Source organism: Zootoca vivipara, chromosome 13 (genome assembly GCF_965207765.1).
Source record: "Zootoca vivipara chromosome 13, rZooViv2.hap1.1, whole genome shotgun sequence".
Lineage (NCBI taxonomy): Eukaryota > Metazoa > Chordata > Lepidosauria > Squamata > Lacertidae > Zootoca > Zootoca vivipara.
The window spans coordinates 24,211,418-24,217,583 of NC_142596.1; positions in this window are offsets into that span (position 1 = coordinate 24,211,418).

Here is a 6,166-nt window from a genome sequence, read left to right on the forward strand (position 1 = left end):
CAAAATGTTTTGGGGGGGGGTGTCCCCCTGATTCCACCCAGAAAAAACACTGCCTCTAGGTATCTTACAGGGTGGTTGCTAGTTTATGGATTAAACACTTGTTTGTTTCTAAAGGGGGCATCATGCCTAAGAGTTGTATCCAGCGCTATCATTCTGCTTGCATAACAAACGTCCACAATGGAATTCTCCCCCCCCCCTCTCCCTTATGACCCTCCATTCATGAGAGGAGGATAAGGGGAAATCCTGTTGTGTGAGCAGAACTCTATATGCACAACATTAGATACAACCCTAAGTATATTCTCTCCCTCAATCACTTGCATTCATATGATTTGTAGTGCCTCTGGGCATATGGGTACCTGGTTTGGGCTATATGCCTTTGTTCCTGGAATTGCTACAGGTACAGTTGTAAAGTGTTTCCCCCCTACGTGGCAGTGGAAATAATTGGAAACAGAATAGTATTGTTGCGCACTACAGTCTCCAAACGGTGAGAGACTCCAAGGGTTCCTGTGCTTATTCAGGGACTGGTGTCTTTAGGATTGTTTTGTTGTTGTTTAGTCATTTAGTTGTGTCCGACTCTTCGTGACCCCATGGACCATAGCACGCCAGGCACTCCTGTCTTCCACTGCCTCCCGCAGTTTGGTCAGACTCATGTTGGTGGCTTCGGGAACACTGTCCAACCATCTTGTCCTTTGTCGCCCCTTCTCATTGCGCCCTCAATCTTTCCCAACATCAGGGTCTTTTCCAGGGAGTCTTCTCTCCTCATGAGGTGGCCATAGTATTGGCGCCTCAGCTTCAGGATCTGTCCTTCCAATGAGCAATCAGGGCTGGTTTCCTTCAGAATGGATAGGTTTGATCTTCTTGCAGTCCATGGGACTCTCAAGAGTCTCCTCCAGCACCATAATTCAAAAGCATCAATTCTTCAACGATCAGCCTTCTTTATGGTCCAGCTCTCACTTCCATACATCACTACTGGGAAAACCATAACTTTAACTATATGGACCTTTGTCGGCAAGGTGATGTCTCTGCTTTTTAAGATGCTGTCTAGGTTTGTCATTGCTTTTCTCCCAAGAAGCAGGCGTCTTAATTATGTGACTGCTGTCACCACCTGCAGTGATCATGGAACCCAAGAAAGTAAAATCTCTCACTGCCTCCATTTCTTCCCCTTCTATTTTCCAGTAGGTGATGGGACCAGTGGCCATGATCTTAGTTTTTTTGATGTTGAGCTTCAGACCATATTTTGCACCCTCCTCTTTCACCCTCATTAAAAGGTTTTTTAATTCCTCCTCACTTTATGCCATCAAGGTTGTGTCATCTGCATATCTGAGGTTGTTTATATTTCTTCCAGCAATCTTAATTCCGGTTTGGGATTCATCCAGTCCAGCCTTTCGCATGATGAATTTTGCATATAAGTTAAATAAGCAGGGAGACAATATATAGCCTTGTCGTACTCCTTTCCCAATTTTGAACCAATCAGTTATTCCATGTCCAGTTCTAACTGTAGCTTCTTGTCCCACATAGAGATTTCTCAGGAGACAGATGAGATGATCAGGCACTCCCATTTCTTTAAGAACTTGCCATAGTTTGCTGTGGTCGACACAGTCAAAGGCTTTTTCTGGAACTCTCTAGCTTTCTCCATAATCCAGCGCATGTTTGCTATTTGGTTTCTGGTTCCTCTGCCTCTTCAAAATCCAGTTTGCACTTCTGGGAGTTCTCAGTCCACATACTGCTTAAGCCTGCCTTGTAGAAATTTAAGCATAAGCTTGCTAGCGTGTGAAATGAGCGCAATTGTGCGGTAGTTGGAGCATTCTTTGGCACTGCCCTTCTTTGGGATTGGGATGTAGACTGATCTTCTCCAATCCTCTGGCCACTGCTGAGTTTTCCAAACTTGCTGGCATATTGAATGTAGCACCTTAACAGATCATCTTTTAGGATTTAAAATAGTTCAGCTGGAATATCATCACTTCCACTGGCCTTGTTATTAGCAGTGCTTTCTAAGGCCCATTTGACTTCACTCTCCAGGATGTCAGGCTCAAGGTCAGCAACCACACTACCTGGGGTATGAAACCTCCATATAATTCCTCTGTGTATTTAGGATATATGGCTTTGTTTACAGATATATACAGCCTGAGCACAGGACAGAGTGGGTCGCAATATGAATGCCCCAACAGATCTTTCTTCCCCATTAGGTTTCCAGGGGAACCCCAAGTCCGGCACAGAGTCAGACATATATTTGTGTCTCCAGCTTCCAGCATCAGCCAATAAACTCAAACAGCTCTCTCATACGCAACCTCCCCTTGGCCTATAGATCACCTTGGATGAGGTGGCATCCAGCCAGGTGGGGTAGGGATAGACCCCCACTGGGCTGTCTTTATAGCAACTTCTTTAGACATGTAACTAGTGGAACTTAACTGGCTAGCCAAAGCCAGAAGAACTGGTTTGACAGGTTTCATCTTATGGTATCTACCCCACATACACAAGATCTGAAGTTTGGAAAGAATTCAGGGTCTTATCCAGACTGACCCCCCTCAAACCATAACAGTATGTTATACTGGGGACCTGTGATTAGACCAGGACCACCTGCTCCTATATAAAGGATGAAGACAGATGAAGTCACGTGAAATTTCAGCTACAAAACTTCCCCCTTCACAATGGCTATTCTTAATGCACAGGAGCAGTGATGCACTGCTAGCTAGTTTGTTTATCTTATGAAAGCATAGAAAATGGGTGACCTAAGTCTCTAATTTGCCATTATTTCTTCTAATTACCATTCCTACTATCTGATCCAGAACCATAATCTCCAGTACCAGCTCATGTGAAATAATGATATAATTAAGCTACCTAAATGATTAAAACATGTAGCTAAAACTAGGAATAAGTCACAGAGCCAGCAGAGGAAATCAGAATGATAAAATCATTCTTGTCACTGATCGCATTTACAACTTGCTTCTCCCCGCCCCCGCCCCCCCGCCCACCTCCGCCTGTGACATCTATGTACGTTGTGGCTTATGTGAAAAACGTCATTCGCATTATCTCAGCAGATGGTCTGAGCCCTGGGTTGGCTTCCAGATATGCTGCATGTGGAATGTATTAGCAAAAAGACATGTGCAGCATGGCAGAGCTAGGAAGCGCCCATCTGGCTTCTCCACTCCAGCAACCAGGAGACACAGACTTTGCATTAGCCACCTAGCAAGAAACCCTGTTGAGATTAGAAACACTAAATTATATCTGAGTGGCATTTTAAAAAGAAAAATAGTCCATAGAGGAGCTTCACTTATTTGAAGGAGCACATAGAACTCAGGAGGAGGCAAAGTGGATTGCGAACCAATCTTTGCCAGGATTGGTTAACTTAAGAAACAGAAGTTGCAAAGTGGGTAAAATAACATTTTTTATTGGGTGTACACAGGCTTCTAAATTCCATAGGTTGTTGATCAGAAGTTGCTGACACTGGCTGGTGAGGAGTTCTGCAAAATCCAAGCTTCCTGCTGCCTACGTGAAGCCAATCCTATAAAGCAGGAGCGGAGTTTGTGCATTTTATGCTGCCATTCAATCTTGAGCTGTTCTTCGTGAGAGGTGGACATAGTGCAGTTTTCAAAATGTGTCCCAGAGAGGAAGGAGGAGCATCTGAAGGTGCAGATCTGGCTTTCAAAAGGCACCAATCCTTTTAAAGTGTGTTGAGATGGTGAGGATCTTGAGCAGGGGGTAGGCAACCTAAGGCCCGTGGGCCAGATGCAGCCCAATCGCCATCTCAATCCGGCCCACGGGCAGTCCAGGAATCAGCATGTTTTTACATGAGTAGAATGTGTCCTTTTATTTAAAATGCATCTATGGGGCCTGCCTGGTGTTTTTACATGAGTAGCATGTGTCCTTTTATTTAAAATGCATCTCTGGGGTGTGCCTGGTGTTTTTACATGAGTAGCATCTGTGCTTTTATTTAAAATGCATCTCTGGGTTATTTGTGGGGCATAGGAATTGGTTCATTTATTTTTTTATTCAAAATATAGTCCGGCCCACCACATGGTCTGAGGGACAGTGGGACAGCCCATGGCTGAAAAAGGTTGCTGACCCCTGATCTTGAGAGTGGGAGGCTGGCTGCTCTTGCCTCACCTGCTACCAGCTCCTGCCGCACCACCCCGCAGAGTATATCTTATCTGATTTAACACAGCACTCAATGGGAAAAAGTTCCCAACTTCTGCCATAAAGGCTTTTGATATGAAAAAGCAATAATCTTGCCCACTCTACTTTCTTTTACCTTGGGACCACCCACACAAACCACCATTTATGAAAGTAAGACGTTGGTTTTGCAAAGGGAAGGACATAACATTTTAGATAAATAAGAAAGCGAGTTAAATAGGAACAAACTGGCCTCACCTGTAGCTGGGCTATGCTGCTTCAAATTGCAGATGAGCACTCATAATGAAATGCTCTATACCGAAATGTGTTCCTTCCATGTAGAAAAGTAGCCTGTTAGGTAAAAGGGTAGTCCCCGCGGAGGACCTTAAGGTCCACAAATAACAATATTTTGGAGATCCCGAGCCATAAGGTGGCTAGATTGGCCTCAACTAGGGCCAGGGCCTTTTCAATATTGGCCCTGACTTGGTGGAACACTCTCTCACAGGAGACCAGGGCCCTGCGGGATTTGACATCTTTCTGCAGGGCCTGCAAGACGGAGCTGTTCCGCCTGGCCTTTGGGTTTTGATTTGGGCCATTTTAAAATGAGGCTGCATTTTAAAACAGTTTTTAAATCTAAATTGTATATTAATCTGCATTTTAATCAATTGTTTTTCTTTCTTTTATGTTTTATTGTAATTTTATTGATGTCAGCCGCCCTGAGCCTGGCTCTCACTGGGGAGGGGTGGGGTATAAATAAAATTTTATTATTATTATTATTATCAGCATCATCATTGCACTCCCCCCTCAACATCCTAGTTTTCTGATCGCAGGGATCTCATTTCATTTTATTTGCTGTGGAGGAACCTTCCGTCATGTAAACACACCTGCAATCTGAAGTCATAGAATCATAGAATCATAGAGTTGGAAGAGACCACAAGGGCCATCCAGTCCAACCCCCTGCCAAGCAGGAAACACCATCAAAGCATTCCTGACAGATGGCTGTCAAGCCTCTGCTTAAAGACCTCCAAAGAAGGAGACTCCACCACACTCCTTGGTAGCAAATTCCACTGCCGAACAGCTCTTACTGTCAGGAAGTTCTTCCTAATGTTTAGGTGGAATCTTCTTTCTTGTAGTTTGAATCCATTGCTCCGTGTCCGCTTCTCTGGAGCAGCAGAAAACAACCTTTCACCCTCCTCTATATGACATCCTTTTATATATTTGAACATGGCTATCATATCACCCCTTAACCTTCTCTTCTCCAGGCTAAACATACCCAGCTCCCTAAGCCGTTCCTCATAAGGCATCGTTTCCAGGCCTTTGACCATTTTGGTTGCCCTCCTCTGGACACGTTCCAGCTTGTCAGTATCCTTCTTGAACTGTGGTGCCCAGAACTGGACACAGTACTCCAGGTGAGGTCTGACCAGAGCAGAATACAGTGGTACTATTACTTCCCTAGATCTAGATGCTATACTCCTATTGATGCAGCCCAGAATTGCATTGGCTTTTTTAGCTGCTGCATCACACTGTTGACTCATGTCAAGTTTGTGGTCTACCAAGACTCCTAGATCCTTTTCACATGTACTGCTCTCAAGCCAGGTGTCACCCATCCTGTATTTGTGCCTTTCAATTTTTTTGCCCAAGTGTAGTACCTTACATTTCTCCTTGTTAAAATTCATCTTGTTTGCTTTGGCCCAGTTGTCTAATCTGTTAAGGTCATTTTGAAGTGTGATCCTGTCCTCTGGGGTATTAGCCACCGCTAATGAGTGTGACAGCTCAGACACCCGCCAATCCCCTAACATCACAAAGACCTATTTTCCTTTACCCCCATGGCTTGAAATCAAAAGCACAGGGCTTTGTAAGCACTTGTGATCAACTGACTGTTGGTGCTTGCATAGCCGACCTTGCAGAGCACTGTTTCTCATTGGCTGCAGGAGGACATTCCTGATGCAGTGCTCCCCAGTGCAGCTGATCCCGTTTGGGGCTCATTGTCAGTGCCAATCAGTGTCTGCAAGCCTCACTTGCAAAGGAACCATTGAGAGCTTACTTTTTAAGCTTC